Source organism: Canis aureus, chromosome 21 (genome assembly GCF_053574225.1).
Source record: "Canis aureus isolate CA01 chromosome 21, VMU_Caureus_v.1.0, whole genome shotgun sequence".
Classification (NCBI taxonomy): Eukaryota; Metazoa; Chordata; class Mammalia; order Carnivora; family Canidae; genus Canis; species Canis aureus.
Genome location: NC_135631.1, coordinates 47585848 through 47607232, shown reverse-complemented (window position 1 = coordinate 47607232; position 21385 = coordinate 47585848). Strand labels below are relative to the sequence as shown.

The 21385-nt window shown below is 36.4% G+C and overlaps 1 long non-coding RNA gene across 4 annotated transcripts in view; it reads right to left on the bottom strand.

The window, feature by feature from the left end:
• Positions 1–21385, bottom strand: part of LOC144293046 (uncharacterized) — a 70486-nt gene that overhangs the window by 29744 nt on the left and 19357 nt on the right. The window lies entirely within an intron of this gene.

The window sequence follows — 21385 nt, the reverse complement described above, 5'->3', positions numbered from 1 at the left end:
CCCACTGGACTTCCAAATGTTCATCATGGTCAACAATGCTAGACAGAGAAGAGCCTGGAGAAGGTGGTGGAGGAGGTAGAGGAGTGGGGGAGGACCCAGACTAAGTCAGCTCTCTGCAATTCCGTATCTCCTTTCTTTTTTGTCTCCATTTTTTCCCCTATCATTTCTCATTTTTCTGGGGAGCTAGAGATCACTTTGTTGCTATTTTCTCCCACAAGAACTAGTCTGTAATACCCAGGAGGAGCCACTACCCTTTGCTCACTTTTCTAGCTAAGATCAATAAAGCAGTCATTGGTAACCAGGATAGGGCGCCCAAGAGCTGGCTCTCCCTGTGATCTCATAAACAAGACTTTTGCCCTTTGTAAAGCCAAGCATCTTCATTTAATGATTTTAAATGTTTTTAAATTTTAAACTGTTTTAATTCAGGTCACATGAATTTAGGCATTAAATTGTTAGATTGGTAAACATCAGAAACTTTTTTTGCTAACAGCAACAAAAACCTAGATGACACCCCTAAATAAAGAGGTATTTTAAGTTAAAGATATATGATGAAAAAAAAATTCTGCCCTATAAATAGTATCCATTGATAATGATTCCTTACCAAAACAAGTAGAAATAGTTTCATTATTTAAGCATTATATTTTTTAAAATCCTTTTAAAAAATTATTCCACTATACATCACATAAAAATGTAAGGTAGCATGTGCGAACTGTTTAAAGAGCTTGTTAAAGATTCTTATAATAAGAAAAGCTGGGAAAAGTAGAGTCATATCTTATCAAACCATCTAAGAAATCTTAAGAATGCTGCTTTTCTAGTAATACATAAATATACACGAACATGAGCAAGAATCCAAGTAAAGAAACAGTTCTTATTCATAGGATTGACAGTTTTATTATTACACCAGCCTGAAATAACATATAATGGTGTGTGAGTGTGCACTGGAGTTTCTAAAAGCAGCTTTTAAGATAGGCTTAATGTGAGAAGGGTTCAACTTTCTTCTTTGAATTCTGGAGGATGGGGTCTCCTGGGGATAAAGGGGAAAAGGGGAGATAAACTTTTAATGTAATCTCCATTCTTGCCACAATTTGTTGTATTTATTTTTTCAGCTATATTTATTGTGTAGCTACCATATGCCAGGATCTGTGGATTCAGTGAGGGCTTTAACAAAACACATGTTCTGCCTTCAGGGAGCTCAGAGCACAGGCAAAAAAACAAAGCATTAGAGAATGGAGAATGTTACAGGGAAATCACGATGTTTAGCAACACTTGGTGGGAAAACCTAAAGGACCAATGGTGGGAGGTCAGGGAAATCTTACAGGAAGAAGAAATATCAAAACTGAGGGCCCAGGAATAAGTGAGACACAGCCAGGTAGGATTGGGAAGTAGAGAATGCTGAGTCAGTAGGAATCCTGAGAAATTCCTCCTGGACCTGACTTCCTCACATTTTTTTTAACTGTAAACTGAAATTCCATTTAGATCATCAGCATAGGATTGACTGAATTAGTAGAAATTTCAAGGACCAAAAAAATGAAGTCCTTGTTATGATATTATGTTGGTTTGGATTTTTGAATGCAGAAATAATGGGTGAGGTTGAATCAAAGAGGTAAACCAGTTGGGCACACTAAGTGTGGGGCCAAGAGTAACAACAGCTACTTCCAGTAAGGGATGGAAAAAGAAGTGCAGTGCTTCCTCTCTGGGCCACACCTTCTGGCTCCAGGGAATGCCCTTTTCTGGGTGAGGAAGCTGGCAATAAAAGAATCTTATCAGTTAGACCTAAATGTGCGTGTATCTCTTGGTGATACGCATATCTAAAGAAACCTATGACACTCCTATGCTGAGATCTGTGACTGTATTAGTGTTCTCTAGAAAAACAGAACCAATAGGATACATTGATATAGATATATCTGGAGTTATTATAAGAATTGGTTCTCGAAATTATGAAAGCTGAGAAGTTCCATGACCTGTAATCTGTAAGCTGGAGAACCAGGAAAGCCAGTAGTATAATTCAGTCCCAGCTTAAAGGTCTGAGAACCAGGACTGATGATGGTGTAAGTCCCAGTCCAAATCCAAATGCCTAGAAACCAGGAGTGTCCAAGGGTAAGAGAAGGAAGATGTGTCAGCAAAGAGCAAATTCACCTTTCCCCAGCCTTCTTGTTCTATTCAAGCCCTTAACCAATTTGATAATGCCCATTCTCATAGGGCAGGATGTTTTTCTCTACTCAGTCTACTGATACAAATGCTAATCTCTTCAAAAATGCCCCATAGATACTCCCAGAGTATCTTACCAGTTATCTGGGCATCACTTGGACCAGTCAAGTTAACACTTAAATTAACCATCACAATGACCCCACTGCCAACCCTTGGCCATCACAACAGTGTATGCTAGGTAAAGGGAAGAGTACATGAAAAGACCCAGGAACTAAGAGGCACCAGCATCTTTAGGTGACAGGAAATACGTAAATAAGGGTGGGGCCAACTATCAAAGGGTGAATAGTGAAGGAGTCAGAGAGGTGGGCCAGTAAGATTTTAAGTGTTTTGAGATTTTTAAATACTGTAAATGGAAAGCCAGCTAATATTTTATTTATTTTTATTTTTTTAAGGTTTAATTTTTTTTATTATTTATTTATGATAGTCACACACACAGAGAGAGAGGCAGAGACACAGGCAGAGGGAGAAGCAGGCTCCATGCGCCGGGAGCCCGACGTGGGATCTGATCCCGGGCCTCCAGGATGGTGCCCTGGGCCAAAGGCAGGCGCTAAACCGCTGCGCCACCCAGGGATCCCCAGCTAATATTTTAAGCAGGGAAATGATGATTTGCATTTTCAAAAGAATACTCTAGCTGTAGTATGGAGAATAGGCTCTAGGGAGATCACCACTGAAGGAAGAAAAGTAATCTAAGCAAGAGATAAGAGTGGCCCAGGGTTGGAGAGTCTCAGTGGGCATGATGAGAGCTTGGCCTAAAATGCACCTTGGTGATTTATTCTGTGTATCTATGTTTGTACATGTTTGTGTCTTTATAAGTGAAAAAAAAAAAATGGAGGTGTGGTTGACTCCTGTGTTTTCTGCTATGAGAACTGGGTGAAAGGCTGGTGCAGTGCAAAGAAAAAACATATAAAAAGAGGATTTGATGTGTCTAGGGCTATTCCAGAGGTTACTATAACCTAACATGTCCAATTGCATGTGACATGGAACTGAGTGTTGCCAGAATAATGATCATACCCATTTGAGGGGAGTGCTTTGGAAAATAAAAAACATTTGTTAAGAGAGAAGGTACTCAAAGATTTTATAGCTAGAAGTGACCTTGACCCTGACTTCAATCCTTCCCATTGCCAACAGTCATTCCTAACCCCACTCATCTTAATCTCATCCTTTCTTTCTGAGCTCTAGATATGAATCAAACCATTATGAAACAGGGGAGCATCCCTGAACAGAGATGGCTGCTTCCCTCCCCAGTGCAAAACACAGTGAACCTCCAAGACAGTCATCGAAACATCTAAGAACAAGATTAAGGCTCACCCAAAATTCATATTTACTCATTTTGTTAGTAATTTTTTAATCAACTGGAAAGAAAGTATTGCTATGACAATAGCACTAATAATGGTGATGATCATTTTATCTGCCTTTATTTATTCTCTACCAGTTACTTTATAAACATTATTTCTGGATTCACATAAACCCTACAGGTTTATTATCTCTATTTGCCACATGAGCAACATGAAATCAAAGCTAAGTGGACCACAAAGAGAACACAGATCTTCCCTTTGGCCTCCTTCCTATGGTCTAAGCAACTGATCTATAAGACAATGGTAGCATTATTTCAGAGAAAACAATTGGAATAAATAGATGTGTGCTTTTGGTTCTGTCTTAATCTTTCATTTAAAACTTAAGAGTTTCTACAAAAAAGGCTCATGAGTGTTTAGCTATAGAGATAACACAATTTGTTTTTCATTCACCTGTTGATGGACATTTGGAATGATCTATTGATACAAATAATAATATGCATTCCATCTTATTAGTGAATCAGATTCCATTGTATATGGATGTGCTACAATTTCTTGGTCAGTAGGCAGCTTTCTTGAATGAAGTGAGGCCTGAGTTTTTTCATTTTGAAGTTCCACAAAATGTGGTAGGATGTGATGCCTAGGTATACAGTTGGCAAACAAGTGTAGAGAATGTGGAGCTCCATGTACACCTTGGCCCAGAAGTAACCCCTTCACAGACATATGTTCCATGTGGCCTCCCTTGATGCAAGCGTATTGGAAAACGTAGCTAGGTAGAGAGCGGCTTCCCAGTGATCACTCTGTATTATGCAAAAAGGAGGCTTAGATTGGACAGTTAGGTGTCACTATCATGATCGTTTAATCCACCAGTCTTTTCCTTTGTAGCTTGTAACTTTGGAGTCATGCTTAAAAAATAATTCTTCACTCAGGAATTAGAGAAATATTCATCAATATTTTTCTACCATTTACAGACATTCTTAATTTATGATGGGGTTAGATTCTGATAAACTCATTATGAGTTGAAAATATATTTAATACACTCAATCTACCAAATATTATAGCTTACTCTAGCCTACTGTACATGTACTCAGACCACTTACATTAGCCAACGGTTGGGGAAAATCATTTAACAAAAAGCTTCTTTTATATATAAAAAAAAGTTGAATAGCATATGTAACTTATTGATTATTACACTGTACTGTACTACTGCACTGAAAGTGAAAAATAGAATGGTTGTAAGTGTATTAGTTGTTTATTCTCATGATAGAATGGCAGACTAAGACTGCCCTGCCCAGCATCACAAGAGAGGATCATCCCAAATATCACCAATTCAGTGAAAAGATTCAAATTTTAAATTCCAAGTATGGTTTCTATTGACTGCATCTAGCTTTCACACCATTGTAAAGTCAAAATATCTTTAAGTTGAACCATTGTAGGTCAGGGACTGTCTGTACATGTTATTATTCTTTTTAATCAGGTAGCCAAACTATCTATATGAATAATGTATTATTTCTTCCCACCAATTTGAAAGAACATTTTAATCAAATACTAAAATGACAGTAATATACCCATAACACTCAGTGCTTTTTTAAAACTTTGTTGTATTTTATTTCTCTTTTGTCCTGGGCTCATAGCAATACTGGAATTTTTTTTAAAGATTTATTTGTTTTTTTTGAGAGAGTGTTTTGAAGGAGTAGAAAAGGCAGAGGGAAAAGAGAATCCTCAAGCAGACTCCCTGCTGAACCCAGGGCCTGGTGCCAGGCTAAATCCCAGGCCCCGGAGATCATGACCTGCGCCAAAATCAAGAGTCGGCTGCTTAACCAACTGAGTCACCCACGTGCCCCAGCACTAGACTATTTTAATTATGAAAATTCCATAATTAGGGGCGCCTGGGTGGCTCAGTCAGCTAAGTGTCTGCCTTCAGGTCAGGTCATGATCCTGTGATCCTGGGATTGAGCCTCAGCATCATTCAAATACATAAAATCTTAAAAGGCAAGTTCTATAATTTAAAAACAATTATCTGCACCTCTTCCTCAAAAATTAGTCTTATTTTTTCAAAATCTTTCCCATTATATATTAAGTAATCCTTCTGCATAAATATCTCAATCCTAAGATAACCCATATTAGAGTTTAATTAGTAGACAGATAAATGATAGATGATAGAAAGATTTGGGGGATATCTGATATATTTTCAATGCTAAATTTCCTATTTAGGAGCATGGTGTTCATTTATTCAAGTTTTCTTGTGTGTCTCTCAATTATGTTCCCAATGTTGGAAACTTGGGAAGTATTAAATAAGTATTTGCTGAATGGATGGTATTATTTTAGTGTGCATATTATGTACACCTTGCACTAAACATACTACTAGATATTTTACCTTATACTTTGGTTACCTAATAAAAATATCTTTCACTATTCTAGTTTTAAACTGGTTATTGCTGGTATATGACAAAGTTAAATCCTTATTTTAGAATGTATGACTTGTATTTATTTACTTAGAAGAAATGCAGGGGAGCCTGGGTGGCTCAGCAGTTTAGCACCCTGAAGACCCAGAATCAAGTCCGATGTCAGGCTCCCTACATGAAGCCTGCTTCTCCCTCTGCCTGTGTCTCTGCCCCCACCCCCATCTCTCATGAATAAATATGTAAAATCTAAAAAAAAAAAAAGAAGAAGAAGAAGAAGAAGAAGAAGAAGAAAGAAGAAGAAGAAGAAGAAGAAGAAGAAGAAGAAGAAGAAGAAGAAGAAGAAGAAGAAGAAGGAGGAGAAGAAGAAGAAATGCATCACTCTGTAGAACCTTCATGACTGGGAATGTGTTGCTGTTGCTTTCATACATGAATGATATTCCAATGAAAGTAGAATTTTAGATTGAAGATATTTATTTTCACTGAGGATTGCGGGGGTGACTCCTATTAGCTGATTAGCCCTATTGCTACAGGGATGTCTGGTGCTAACCCTACCTTTTCCTCTTTTTGTTTAGAACTTATTTTTCTCTGTTGGATGCTCATAGATTTTTACATTACCAGAAAGTACAGTATTCCACCCAGATAGGTTTATGTCCAATTCTCTTAATTGATTTTTTTCTTCTGATATATCCTAAAATCAATTTTTCAACTCAGGAGCTTTTTTTCAATGATTTAATAATTTTTTGCTCCTTTTTTATGTGCCTTGTGAATAAGACAACTTTCCATTATAAATATTCTTATTTCCTAAGTATTTCCTCCTTATTCCTTACTTTTCACTATCAGAATTATCTCAGGCTTCTCCTCTAAGTTACAGAATATTTTGAGAGCTGGACTTCTATTTCACTAATTTATTTTCCTGAAGTGTGGAATCTATGCTTCAGTGCCTCGGCTGCATTTTAATTTGGGAAATTTTATAAGTCTGAAGGCAAGTTTTCTTTTATGTAATTGGTGCAGTTAAGCAACAATTCAGAAAACAATTAGACATATTTAAAAGATAACATTTTCCTGTTAATATTTAGTAGGTTTACTTTTTTGGGGCATATTTGCTCCAAATTCCTTAGTTTGGTGCCTATGTTTGGATTAATGTTTTATAAGAATGACATTTTATTGTTTTATTATGTTTTAAGATGTTATATATTTATTTGCCCGCAAGAGAGTGAGCATGAGCAGCAGAGGGAGGGGCACCAGGACAGGGAGAAGGCCCGCTGAGCATGGACCCCAACAAAGGGCTCCGTCTCAGGTATCCCAAAGAGTGACGTTTTTATAGCTGAACCTTTGTACCCTTTTACCAAACTTTCTGTTATTGCCCCCACCCCTCAGCCAGGGGCAACCACTTTTCTACTCTGTTAAGGAGTTCAATAAGTGATACCAGGCCATGTTTGTCTCTCTGAGCATCTAATGTATAACATGGTGACTATAATAGATAATACTATTGGTGCAATTGAGATTTCCCAAGAAAGTAGAACTTAAATGTTCTCACCAAAAGAATAAAAGCAAATGTCTGGGGTGATAGATTATTCATTAATCTAATGGGGGAAATGGTTCACAATAAATATGTGCATCAGATCATGTTGTACACTTTAAATATCTTACAGATTTGTTACCTGTATCTCCACAAAGCTGGGAGTAAAACAATGTTTTTCTCCTTGCAGTTTACTCCTCCTCAACATGACAATCATGTTTGTTTAGTTCTGATAAAAGAGGTACCAGAAATTGTTCCAGTATATAATGTGCAGTCCCCTAACAAAAGCAGAGGGGTTTTACTTTCAACAGCTTAACTTTATTCAAAGTCCATTTTTTCATTTGTGACTGCTGGTGAGCAAACTAGAACCAGAAGGATCCACGGCTGCGACCCGGGGTTCACAGGCACCACCGGCCTCTCTAACTGGTAGGACTGTCTTAGTGAGCGGACCCAGTGGCAAGCTCCTGCTTCAGTCACACTCAACGGGCTTTCCTCACCAAATCAAAGGCAGATCTGCCACTTTCTCAAGTTCTGGCTAAAGGAAAGTTACTTTTGTTGTTGTTGTTGTTGTTGTTGTTGTAATCAAATCTCTGTGGTAGCCCAAAGATAGCTGGGGCATTGGTCCCTGGCCCTCACTGTAAACAACTACTCCCAAATGGAGCCCACTCTCTCAATGGTCTCATTACCGTTAGAACACCACTGAGGCAAAGCATACAAGGGGGAGATGGCCGTGGCCTATGGTTCTGGGTACTGAAATTGTAAAGTCAGAAATTCCCTCTGGCCTCCCCTAGCCTATTATCATCTCCAACTCCCTCTTGTCTTATCTTAGGGATTTCTCCCTTATCTATGGGTTTCTGTCCTTTTAATAAGTCCCACATAGGCTTTTCCTTCGCAAGGGCCAAGTCGGGCTGGTTCATTCTCACCTATGTTAGGTCTCATGTGGATTCCACATTCCTGAATTCCCTCTGTGAATAACGAGTGTTTTCTGCTTTTTCCTTGAATGCCTAATCCAATCTTTCTTTTTTTTTTTCCTATTTCTTCAGCCATTTCAATGGAGATATCAGATGTTAAATGTGTGAGATCAAATTATTCAAACTAAAGTCTACATTTCTTTTCTTTTTAAGATTTTATTTATTTATTTATGAGAGACACACACAGAGAGAGGCAGAGACATAGGCAGAGGGAGAAGCAGGCTCCCTGCAGGTAGCTCAATGTGGAACTTGATCCCAGGACCCCAGGATCATGACCTGAGCCAAAGGCAGACGCTCAACCACTGGGCTACCCGGGTGTCCCTCAAGTCTACATTTCTGTATTAGTTTTCATATTTTAGTCTCATGAGCTTTAAACAAGAACTATTTTATACCACTCATAAAGAAAATAAAGGAAAAGGGAAGAAAGAAAAGGAAGAGAAAGGAAGGGAAGAGAGAAAGTAGGAAGGTGAGGAGGGAGGGAGGGAGGGAGGGAGAAGAAGGAATAAATACCTAGATAGCAAAACACCATAGGAACTGGCACGTTTACAATAATTCACTTTTTCTATCAACAATAGTATGATAGCCAATAAAAGCAGTGGTGGACACCTCATAACATGAAAACAGTCTGAAAGAAAGTTAAAGTAAAAAGAAATGACCTAATGCATGTCTAATTTCACCATCCAAAATAAACCCTTCAATCTGCCCAATTTATCCTCGGGATTTACAACAAACCAAAGTCAATGCTGACCTTTGAGTAACCTCATGTTGAGGTCCTTAGTCTTTGTGGAGAACACCAGGGTAGCTTTAATTTCAAGGTTTCCCATTCCACAGCATGACGACTTGCTAAGGTGTCGCAGACCAGGTCAATCCCTCCAGCTTTACAAGGCAATCTTTCAGATTACAAAACTGCACTTAAAAATGAGCAGAGCAACTCCGGGCGCTCTTGCTCAGCTCTGTAGCCTGCTGGCACGAGAACTCTTGGAAGACAGATTGGTGTCCTGCAGCAGTTCACTATGCTGGATGGACCTGAATGCTCCCCGGCACTGGCTCCAGCTGTCCCCCCTTCACACATGGCTGCCTGGCCCTGCCCCCAGAGCTCTGCCTGCATCCCCCGTTACCTGGTATACCCTCTTCACGTGCTCCTTAAAGAACCCCCAGTTAAAACAGTCAAATGAAATAAATGTTTTCAAAGGTCACTTGTAAGCACACAACACCATTACAAAATTAAGTTCCCAATACTTTACTAAATTATGGTATACTATGATGCAGCCACTAAAAATGTCACATGAAAAGATTTTTAATGTAAAATTTTAGTGATATGGGAAAATTCTGTAACATAAAACAAAAATAGAGGATATACAGGAAAATATATAATGTCACATGTGGAAAAGGAAAAGGCACTCAAACAAGGTGAAAAGGAATATACCAAAATCCTAAAAGTTGCTGCTTCAGGATGGTAGTTTATTTTTTTCTAATTAAATATCTCCAAATTTCCATAAAATACACTTTCTTAGATGATTTGTATTTCTTTATTAAAGAACATCAAATTTCTAATTACTTGAAACATCAAGATCACTGCACATTATAAAATTCTCTGCATAATATGATTTAACTAAACAATGTAGACTTAAAAGAGACTTGATGAAAATACAGGGAAATATTAATAGGCATTCTCACCTCTAGGTGACATAATGAGAGACTGTACACCTTAGTGATATGCTAATTTTATATTACAAAATAATGCTTAAGTAAGGTAGGAGAAACAACCACTGTGCTCCTAATAAACCACTATGCTCCAAAGGCTCTGGACAAATTACAGAGTTGTCTTTAGAAATTAAAATTTTTCTCTTATCTCAAGATAATGTATTTCACACTCCCTAATTCACAAGTGGTAAATAGTTTCTCAAAAGTATTCTTAATCCTAATGTGAAGTTAACCCAAATGAGAGGAAATTCTGTAAGAAAAGGGAAAGAAGAAAAGTCTAGCCAAAGGCTATGGAATGGAACCCTTGCTAACACACATATCCTACTCACTTAAAGTCCACACCACTTAAAGGAATTGTCATCTATTCGGCAAAAATTAGAAAACCCAGTAGGCCTAAATTTTTTTCAAATTTGAGAAATAAATGGAGGGAATATTATGAAACATTAAGTCCACCAAAATAATCTATTTATTTGCTTCAAAAATGCCAATTTTCAGCTAAAGCTGAAGGTTGCTTTTCTTTTACACTTTTCACCAAATAAGGGGGAAAAGAAATCCCAAAACAAAATAAAACCATGAAATCTTCAGTTTTTTAAAGCTGAAATTTCAGCCTACTGTTTATTTTTCTTTGTGGTCCCACTCAGTTAATTAAACAAAGAGCTTGACATTCAAAGTTGGTTTGAGAAAAGAAAGAGAGGGCACAGCCAGTTGGGATTTGGCCCAGCTACCAATAAATATGGAAGACAATAGTCATCAGAAGAGCTTTCATTGTGACTTTATATTCATTCACTAAACTTTTCAAGATAGTAAAACGGATTAATGGGGAAGGAGGAAAAAAAATCTCCTAATTATCTCACTTAGTGCTTAGAGAAATTATAGTTATTTAAAGCAAAACCTCAAAATGATTACATTTCAAAATCCATTAGTTTCCAAAGAGAGATCTTCATTTACTGTTTATTTTCAAATTGAATTCTACTGCTGTATATTTTTTCTTAATATTCTTATTTTTCTATTTATATACCACCCCCCAAAATAATAAATATATTCAAATAAATTATATAGGAAGATTTTTATCTCTTTCTAATTTTATGCTTAAAAGAGTTTTTGCTAAATTTAGATAAACATTATAATATTTGTGATATATTTCATCAAGAAATGCTATACATTTTTTCTGAATCCCTTTTAGTTCTATAATTTCATGTTTTAAAATACTGAATTTCAAAATATTAGTATATTTTTATTACTTAAACATTCAAATACAGTTTAAAAAATTTCCTGTCCCTCAATTTCTTCTCTCTTCAGATCTAAGTGTTAGGTATGTGTGTTTCCACATCTCTTTTTATAATCTACAAACACACACACAAATAGGGGTATGTATTTTTATAGGTAATGCTCTGTATATGATTCCATAACCTAATTTCTTCATTTCTTCTCTTATTCTTAAGAGAAGTTCTATAATAGTTCTACATAGTTCTATAATAGGGAGATCAATCCTATTCTTCTCAATGGAGGCCAACAATTCCATTTTATAACTGTACCATAACTGAATCCCTATTGATGAGAGTGTTGATTGATTTTAAATCATAAATGAGGACATGAACATATTTAAAGCTCAAACCACATGGAATAGTCTAAATAATCTAAAAATAAGTTAAGCCTCCTTTTCCTTATCTGAAAGATAATGAGTTCTAATCAGTTTCTGTTTCTTTAAAGATTTGATAGCTAACATCATAACTTTTAAACAATAAATGTGTTACTTAATGTTCCTTGATAGTATTAACTTTAAACTTTTAAAATGGAAGATTTAGCATATTTGCAACCACCTCTAGCTTTGCTTCTCCCTCCTCTTTGTCATTTTATTCTTTTATGCTGTTAAATTTAATAATTTGTATATTGCTTTGTTTGATAAATATAATGAACTCTTCCCTGATCAGTGTGGAAAGGGGTTCTAAGGTCCCAAAGGCAGTGAGATGGCATCCCTGGTATATTGACTGGCTTTGGATTATTTGGTGCAGAGCCAGCCATATGGTGTGATGAACCTATAAGAATACGGTCCTAGGTACATGCCACAATTTCCCCCAAAAGCTGAGGTCCAAAGGATTCTTATCTAAATTCTTTTTAGCTTTTATAGTTGAATTCATGGTTAAGGAAAAGATAACAAGGTATTATCACTGAAATATAGGCCCTGTAGCTCAAAAGCTGTGTGGCCACAGCCAGGCCCTTCCATTTTCTGACTTACACTCTTCTCATTTGTGGACTGAGAGATAAACCAGTCTGTCTCTGCTCATTTTAGCATTTTAATATTCTAAATTATTGACTTCTACACAGACACGTGTTGTAGGATATGGACACTGCAGTCCTAGAAGCAGACTTCTAAAAATCCTTATTTCCAACTCCACTTTTCTAAATGATCATGAGTGATTGTGTAAGACTTGTTCTCCTTAATGCCTTCATCATTTTTGGTACTTGGGAATACTTTGATAATATGAGGCAACCATCATTAACTGCTTTACAGGTTGTTTTTGTTTGCAGCAAAAAAGAAACACTCCTATTAAATCCTAGCATGTGCATTTTAAAATGTACAATGATCATTTATCCCTCTCTGTAATAGTCAAAGTTAACAATCTGGATAAAGCTGAGATATAGGAATATGTTGTACTTAATAGAGCAAACAGTATTTTCTTCTGCACTTGACACCCAGAACCTAGAATCATTTTCATTTTTCTCTTTCTTCTAGTGGTTATAGAGATGGAGATGTTGGAGACGCTGATCCAAAAGGCTAGTTTTGGGCACACAAAGCAGAAAGTCATATGTAACTCAACCAGGACCTGTATGCAGGGCCTTCCAGCCATTCCATCAGGTCAGAAAACATTCCTGGTAGACCAACCAGAGCCAATATGATCTCGATGTTTCTCTCTCTCTCTTTCCTTACCAGAGGGGATCAACCCAACACTTTGGCCTTATCAGCCCCCGCAGATGCTGCTCAGTGTCTCTTCCTGCCAGTTTTGGCTCAGCATGGTGTCTCCTGGGCCCACTGACTGTCGGTTGCCATAACAACATTGGGCAGAGGAGGAAGGCCTGGCGGAGCAGTGGTTGGACCAGGTGGAGAGGAGGAGGTAGAGCAGACCAAAGCCACACGGAGCCCTGTGTCCCCAGCCCCAGCAAGAATGATCGGGAGGCAGGTGGCCACAGGAAAAGAGGAAGCTGCTGCAAGGGTAGGGGTGATGTGCAAGCAGCAGAACCAGCTTTTGCAAATTAGCAGAGTCTGGCCTTAGATGCTGCTGAAGTTGAAAAGAGGGAGGCAGAAACTGGTGCAGAAGAGCAGGAGGAGAAAATAAAAAGGTTTAAAAAACATGACAGAGAAAGCATTAAAAAAAAAAAAAAAAGTGGAGGGAATCCCTGGGTGGCTCAGTGGTTTAGCGCCTGCCTTTGGCCCAGGGTGTGATCCTGGAGTCCCAGGATCGAGTCCCACATCGGGCTCCCTGCATGGAGCCTGCTTCTCCCTCTGCCTGTGTCTCTGCCTCTCTCTCTCTCTCTTTGTGTCTCTCATTAATAAATTAAAAAAAAAAAAAAAGTGGAAACCAAAAAGAGACATTTCTGCAACTGGAAAAATGTCTTCAGATATTGTGAATATAGTGAAAACATCCTTTTCCATGGCCCACTTGTGCTTGGGCTAACATTATTTTAATATGAAATGGAAGAAAAAGGAGAGACCAACTTCAGGACAGAAATGATATACATTAGTCATGGTTATGACAGACTTCCTGGTTCAGGCTTTATTTAAATTTGTAAACTGTGGTTGGAAATACCTAACTTGCCTTCCTCCCTGAATTGTTAATGACTTCAATGAGTTGTTGAATATTCAAATACTTGGTAAACTCTAAAACCTTTTACTACTCATCATCTTCTCTTGATTTTATCATTATCAATATTTAGTATGTTTCCCTTCCACCCTCCCAGTATCCTTTGAACTATCATTGGAAGATTTTTTTTCTCATTAATTATAGGGTACTTGGACTCGTGTATTTTTCCTACGGGAGCAATTGGGATTTATAATCAAACAATGCCAGATAGCTTTCATCTGCCATAGTTACTATCACTAGAAATGAAATAAATTTGGAACCTAGTTCAGTTCCAATAGGCACTTACTACTATGTTTAATCAAAAAAACTCTTTATGTTGTATCTTTGATGGATTTCCTTTTCTCTGAACCAAAGTGCCCAGAAAGAAACACAAAGCAAAATAAGGAAAGATAAAATATATATTGTACAAATACATATAAAAGCACCACAATATAAATGAAAGGGACCTCAGGGATCAACAAGTAAAATAAATGTTCCTTAAACTTTAATTTGAGATGAGTCCTCTAGTGATATTGTTAAAATACAGATTCTAATTTGGAAGGTCCATTGTGGGGCAAGACTGCAGCCCTAAGAAGTTCCCAGGTGTGCTGATACCGAGGTCCTTGAGAAGGAAGAAACTGTTACAGTGCTAGTCAGAGATTTTGAGCTATAGATCACTTTTAATAAAAACCGATAAAACAACTAAAAGCACACATGTGTGCACTGAAGCAATGGTGGGGAGCCCAGTCCCCAGGGGCTTTGGAGTAATTTTTTAGGCAGTTCCACAGAAAATTTTAATCTTCAGAACATGATATGAAACACAGTCTAATCTAAAAACTTCTTTTGATCATAAGGAAATAGGGACTCAGGAGAGTTTAAATATCAATAAATGAATTCTTAATATTCTATGTTCACAAACATTTACCCAATACACATACATTTAAAATATTCACACACCGACATTTATACATTTGTGTATGCACTGTAGACAGCGGTTGCTGCTTTTCAGCATCCAGGCTCTACTTGGGAGGACCCTAACCAAAAGTTTAAAGCAGAGAGACAGTTCCTCTCTCTGTGGCAGGTAGGCTGAGAGAGGAAGTGACCTAGGCTCTCCCAATAAAAAGCTCATTCCATGGACTTCACACCCACTTGGAATGAAGCTAAACTTCAGGGACAGCTAGTTATCATTCATGGTAGTGACACTGGAAGCAAGAATTATTACTAAGAATTATGGTTTGAGGAGCTACTATTCCAGGTTAATCATGGGAAATAATTTTAAGAAAAACAGTGGCCAACAGGATAGAATAATAGAATACCAAATGGAATAAATAGAATATAAAAAAATGGGAGAGCAGAAGAGCTTAAGATAATTGGAGAAAAGATTTCATTGGTAAGTACACAGGAATGAGGCACACTTTTGGGTTGTGTGGGCTAGCCCAGCTGCTACAGGGGATCAAATGATAACTTGGCACGTTACTTTGGATAATCTCTAAACTCCAGGACGGCTGGATTTTATCCCCAATCCTGGGCAAAAGGTGAGCCTTTTATATTTGCCAAATGAATGACAGATAGATACATATCTAAACAAACATATTTAATATTTCTCATAGGTGCCCTTTAGAAACATGGAGGACAAGTAGAAGTTCACAAGTGAGATTGGAACACTGACTAAAAGGTTATCAAGAACTTCAAAAGTAGAAAAAAAAAGAACTCAGAAAAATCCTTTCTGAAGTATCTATGACTTTCTGACTGCTGCTGATGGTACTGAAGATAATGTAACTAGAATTATGGAGAAATATGGAATGGGAATGTATCTGTTTTCCTTCAAGAAGCTTTCCATTAAATAAAAGTAAATACAAAATATACCAAATTTGAAAAAAAGACAAATGGTTGCTAAGGAATTAAAGGGACAAGATCTCTGTGGTTAGTTTTTGGTAAGGGGGGGGGCAGTTAGGGCCAGGAGTAAAAATTCATCGAATTTTAGCCAGATTTATTTGCTTATGATTTAAAGTTTTAATGATTTCATGAAAAAATTTTTGCTTGTTATCTTATTTGTATGTCATCAGATTTGTTCCTTAGGTATACAAACTTTCTCTTACTCCCTACAATTTGGAAATCATTTTTCCAACTAATCATTAAATTACACATAAAATATCTTATTATGTCTTTAATTCTATATATATAAGTATATTTCATTTCAAAAATAAAATACATATATCTGAGAACCCACCCCTTGCATACACACATATAACATGAATAATTTTGAGAACAGTTACTCACACTCCTACTCTAAGACTTTGTTGGTTAATTTGGGATTTCTTACCCAGAATATTATCATTTTTAAATGTTTTGTTTCTTTGAAAGAATTAAATTTTTTATATTATTTTGAACTTCTCACTACATTAACAATAGTGATTTAAATATTGATTCTTTGGTTTTAATCATTCATCATACTTTCTTTTATAAAATTTAATCCTCATTATTTAGTTTTATAATTTCATTCCTCAGTCAGCTGGAATTCTTTTTCAATTTTTTAAATCTTTTTTTTCCAGAAAAGGAATGTGGATGAAAACATTTGGAGTCCTATTGTGTCTATTAGTATTTCTCTATTACTCTAAATATGAGTGATAGCCTGTCTGGCTATAACATTCTTGGGTTTCAATATATTTCTCTCAAGAGTCCTATGCTCGTTTCTCTTCCATATTTTTCAAATTGTGGAGAGTCTGATGTCAACTTGAATTTTTCCTTTTATAAACAAACTTTTTCCCCCTGTCATCTTGATGCTTTCATTTTTTTTTTTTTTAATTCAGGACTTTCATCATATTTTTAGAGAAGTAATTTTCCCTGGGTTTTAAGTCCCCACCACCAAGAAAAACTCTCCCATTACTCCTTTGGTAATTGCTTTTACTATGAATGGTCTGTCTTCTGCTGGATGTATCACTGACATAGGGTTTTCATCAATGTCCTTTATATTTCTGACTGTAAATTTATCTCATTTTTTACTCTAAATTCTGGGACAATTTCTCAGTCTGGTATAGTAATTCACTGGTTCAGATATCTAGAATATTCAACATGTATTTCCTGCCTCATGCCATTACAAACCTTTGTTAATCATCTTCTCCATTTGAAAGCTATCTTTCCTGATGGATGCCTTGTTCAGACACAAAATAGCTCCCTGAATCAGATACTGTTAAAGATTTTCTCTCATTTCTTGGCAGTTTAATGTGTTCCACAGACTTTCAGGAGCATTTATTTTTCACAGGTTTTCTTCTTTGAACCACTACCTATTTCACATATCTGGTCACATTTATCTGTTCACTGTTATAGTGGGCTACTACTTAGGAATTTCTACTTTGTTTTGTTTTTCAGTACTGAGACCGTAAGATGCTAATCATGAAATATACTGTGCTTCTCTTCTACACAAAATTAGGAGGAGAAAAGATTAGGCTTAAGGTAGGTTTATTTTGTCAACTCAGAACTTTTCTTGACAGTGGGAGAGAGGAAGGATCAACAAGGGAAATCAAGCCAAGTGCCTGTGCCTACTGACCCTAAGCCAGAAGATTTATTCACTGACTCTTGCTTGGGTCCTTTCCACTACATTGTATGACTACGTTTTTTGAACACAGAGGAAGCAGCATGTGTTACAGAGCATGATGTCAATGCCACACATTTCTGAGAACACCAATCCTGCATCAGCGAGCTAACAACACCCCACTTTCTCAGGGGTTTTAGTTCTGCCCATTGACTTCTCAATGGCCCACCCTCTGCCTCTGGCACTTGTAGACTTCCTGAAGCCTGTTGGGGTTTTTCCATGATCTCAAATTCTTATTCCTCAGGCAAACTTTTCTATTTCATCTGTTGACTCATAGCTTGATCAGTCCTATCTCAATCCTGTCTCCCTTATATTTTATAAAATTCCTCCAAACATCTAACATAAAAATGTTTTCCTCCTCTCACTGTTAGTTATCTAATGGGTTTTTCTCATTTTATGTATCTTTTTAGTCACCTTAATGGTAAATGGATGACTTACATAGTGGATGGAGATTGTCATCTTTATCCTGACTTTCTTATTTCTCTTAACTTTCTTTTCTGCACATTTCTGGCAGTATGAAAACAAACTAATGCTGATTTTTAAAACTGATTAGTGAACTTCTAGGCTTAAATTGAGATTCTGGAATTTCCTGGATCATGTCTGTCCAACGGAACTTTCTGCAATAAAAAAAAAAAAAAAATTTCTTCTGAGGTGTTCAATTCAGAAGCCACTAGGCTCATGTGGTTATTGAGGACTTGGAAAATGGCTCATACAACAGAGGAAAACTGAAACTTAAATTTTATTTTATTTATTTTATTTTTTTAGAAGGAGAGAGAGTGTGCTCAAGTTTGGGGAAGAACAGAGGAAGAGGGAGAGAATCTTAAGCAAGCTTCACAACCAGTGCATGGGTGTGGGCTTGATCTCACAACCCTGAGATCATAACATGAGCTGAAATCAAGAGTCAGACGCTGAAACTGAGCCACCCACACACCCCTCAATTTTATCTAATGTAACTTTAAATAGTCACATGTGCCTAGTAATTAGTGTACTGAACAGCACAGTTTTAGATAAACATCCTTTAAGTTCCAACATCTTTGAAGGTCCCTATGCTTTACCCTAAACTTATAAAATCATATTCCTATATGTTTTGGCATGGGGGAAGGGTCTGACTTTGAAAAAGCACTCTCTCCATGATTCTTAACATACACTAAGATGACCTTAGATGGTTGTTTTGGTACCAGGAATAATGGAAACGAGGCTTAGAAGCATAATGACCAGGGTTTTACTGAGCTTTAATACAAACCAAGTAACAGTGGAGTAGAATATATACATTAAAAGAAATGTGACTGGAAAATGATGAATCTATACTACCATTACTCTCTCTTGTCTGAGGCAGACATCACCTGTCAATCATTGTGCAATTTTCTATCCAACCCCAAAGCAGAATCTTTCTCAAACAGGTTCCTAGTAACCCCTGAGGATCAACTCTAGAAAGGAGACTTAACTTGCATCTACATCAAACATCAACAAAATTTTTCTGTCAAGGGTCAGATAGTAAACCTTTTAGGTGTTATGGTTCATATGTTTTTTGTTCCAATGACTCCGTCTGCCCATCAGATCATCAAATCTGTTATTGATATATACAAAAGAATGGGTATGGATGTATTCTAATAAAACTCTATTTGTGGACATTGAAGTTTGAACTTACATATAATTTCTCCATGTAATGAAATATTAGGGTTTTTTTCCAGCCATTTGAAAATATAAACTCTATTACTAGCTCTTGGGCATAAATCAAAAGGCATCAGGTTGGATTTGGTCTCTGATGGTAGTCTGCAAACCCCATCTAGATGACAACTAAGGTCTCTTACATTTTTAATATTTTGTGAGTCAAGGACTTTCTGTTATTCATTTCTTGGAGTAGGACATTAGTATATGCTTTGTCTTTTTATGTCTCCTCATATCAGGATCTGAGTGATTCAGTATATAAAACACAGACGAAATAGTGATAATTTCCTGAGGTGTAATAATAGTGATAATTTCCTGAGGTGTAAAATCTCTACAATATGATGGTTGCAGTGTATATAGGTATAAAGTCAGTTACAGCAATGTCTGAGCTTTATGCCCTTTAATCTACTTAAAACATTTTTAAAGGCTTTCAAATAAATTTCTAACAAATTTCATTTCAGCAAAATAGATCAATAAAACTTTTAATTTGAAAGTACTGCCATTTTTACAAAAGAACCAAGCATCTATTTATTTCTAAATTGCAATTATGTTCTAACTTAGAACAATATTTATTTCTACAACTCTACTACTAATTTTAGTTAACATTTAACTTCCTTCTCTGCATATTAAAGGGGATGAATAAGCAACGAAAGCAAAAGCTTCTGTGAAAATAAATAAAGGAAACCTCATTTAAAATGGAGTTGGGAAGCCCTGAAGGGGGAGCTCTCATGCACCCACCACTCCCTGAAACTTGCATCACCAGAAAGAAGATAAGAATTATCGTGACAAGTGAGGACATTTTTCACATTGGAATTTCATCTCCTGCTTTTAAGAAAAAGACAGAAGATCCCTCCTTGCCCTAGCAACAACACACTAACACCACTTGCAACCAACAAGATACTGCACAACCTTGAACTCTTGTCCTTCTCCAATGAACTTTTGTTTAAAAACAACCCTCCCCAATTTCCTCCTGAAACCTAAAAAAATGGACCTTTCCTTTGTTTCTTTGAACTTGCCTATGGTTCACCACAACTTGCATGTTCAGAATTGGAATTTCTCTATTCCTGATAAACTCATTTCGCTAATAAAATAACTGGCATTTTTAAGGTTGACACTTACATATGTGCTAAGAGAGATCCTTGTGAGGATGCCCCCAAACATCAGCTGCTATTCCACCTTACCCTCCATGTCATTCACACTTCTATGTCAGAATATGTTCTTGTACTGAGCATCAATCTCAGCAGGGCTCTGAGGCCTGCAACGACATCCACTTCACATTTCCCCAACACCTACACACTTTACGCAGAGGTTATTTGCCTACCATTATTATTATTATTACTGCCTCCATCTACATTTTTCACTTTCTTCATATTTCATCTATTACATAGCCAATGTAAGACAGCTAAACATTAACATATGATTTTTATGTACTCATATTTTAAAAATAAGGGCATTCTACTCTTTTTCAACTACTATTATGGATTTTAAAATTTTGTTTTGTTTTGTTTTTCTAACCACTTGAAACACATTCTCACATGTTGAGAGGTTGATAGTAGTCTTTTCTATAAAGATTGTCTTCTTTTGAAAACTATTTTCATAGCTTCTAGACTTTAATTTTACTTTGCTCATTTCCTTTATATAAATATATATATATATACCATTATGTTGAATGCAATTTCAAAAGTCTTTCCTACCTAATACTCATGAATCCAACTTACTTAATAAAATTTTCTTCCCAAATAAATGGGAAATTACTAGCAACCTCTGACTGGGTTGTTAATTACTATCCTGGGGCCAAGTTGATGTAGAATTGTCAATAATACTAAAAAGCAAAACAAAAAACATGCAAAATAAACTTATCTCCACAGATTTTAAAATAAATATACCCACGTTAAAATACATAAACCATTTCATGCATGCTTATTATCCAGCACTTCTCTTAAGTAAAACTTGCTAAAAGACTTAAAATGCTGAAGCAGAAAAAAATATTAAAAGAAAAATAAAGAAGCAACACTTCTCCCATTTCCCATGAATTTCAAATACATAAAATACTTAGGCATCATATAAAAAATACTTTTAAATAAAATAAAAATGCTTAATGTTTTGCCCCACATCCTACTATTCTGTAAATGATATTCATGAGTCAAATGTAAGAATTTCATAGCTCAAAGGACCTTAAAAATCCCT